Here is a 1096-nt window from a genome sequence, read left to right as displayed (position 1 = left end):
GCAAAGTCGCGCAGTGCTCAGAGCCATTTGAACCATTTTGAACCAAAGACCACTTTGCATTCTGGAAAATGTTGGAACAGGGAAGGCAACACTGACCCTAAGACTAACGTTAGACTGAAAACAGACAAAGCTACGATTCTAGTTCCAGAGTAGTCTTTTTGGAATGCACTCTCTGAAACTCTGATGTCACCCGTGATAAATTACAGGGAGCGAAATATTATACAACTCCCGCTGAAAGCTGGCAGTTATAAGACACCAAGGGTATGAAAGGGTAGCAGTGGTTGAGAAGGGAGTCAGACAGGGTTGTAGCCTGTGTCCGACGTTATTCAATCTGTACATGGAGCAAGCAGTAAAGAAAACTAAAGAAAAATTTGGAGATGGAATTAAAGTTCACGGAGAGGCAATAAAATCTTTGACGTTCGCAAATGGCATTATAATTCATTCAGAAATGGTAATGACTTGGAAGAATAGTTGACCGGAATAGATATTGTCTTGAAAGGAAATTATAAAATGAACATCAGCAGAAGTAAAACAAGGGTAAAGAAATATTATCGAATTAAACCAGTGTATGGTGAGGAAATTATATTGAGAAATGAGACTGAAAAGGTGGTAGATGGCTTTTGCTATTAACAGTAAAACAACTGTTAATTGCCGGAGAGTCACTGGCAATAGCAAGGCAAGTGTGTCTAAAAATGGTTCAAATGGCTCTAAACACTATGGGACTTGAAACTTCCTGGCAGATTAAAACTGTGTGCGCCGACCGAGACTCGAACTCGGGACCTTTGCCTTTCGCGGGCAAGTGCTCTACCAACTGAGCTACCGAAGCACGACTCACGGCCGGTACTCACAGCTTTACTTCTGCCAGTACCTCGTCTCCTACCTTCCAAACTTTACAGAAGCTCTCCTGCGAACCTTGCAGAACTAGCACTCCTGAAAGAAAGGATACTGCGGAGACATGGCTTAGCGCACACTCCGCTGCAGAGTGAAAATCTCATTCTGGAAACATCCCCCAGGCTGTGGCTAAGCCATGTCTCCGCAATATCCTTTCTTTCAGGAGTGCTAGTTCTGCAAGGTTCGCAGGAGAGCTTCTGTAAAG

At 43.6% G+C, this 1096-nt stretch overlaps 1 non-coding gene across 1 annotated transcript; it reads right to left on the bottom strand.

Annotated features, from left to right (window-relative positions):
- Positions 1–752: 752 nt before the first annotated feature.
- Positions 753–826, bottom strand: Trnas-cga (transfer RNA serine (anticodon CGA)). Its single transcript has one exon. It is a non-coding gene; the product is annotated as a tRNA-Ser (tRNA).
- Between the last annotated feature and the right edge of the window lie 270 nt (positions 827–1096).

The sequence above is a fragment of the Schistocerca serialis genome, chromosome 2 (assembly GCF_023864345.2).
Source record: "Schistocerca serialis cubense isolate TAMUIC-IGC-003099 chromosome 2, iqSchSeri2.2, whole genome shotgun sequence".
In the NCBI taxonomy this organism is placed as follows: domain Eukaryota; kingdom Metazoa; phylum Arthropoda; class Insecta; order Orthoptera; family Acrididae; genus Schistocerca; species Schistocerca serialis.
The sequence above is the reverse complement of the archived record's forward strand: the minus strand, read 5'-3'. Positions and strand labels throughout refer to the sequence as shown.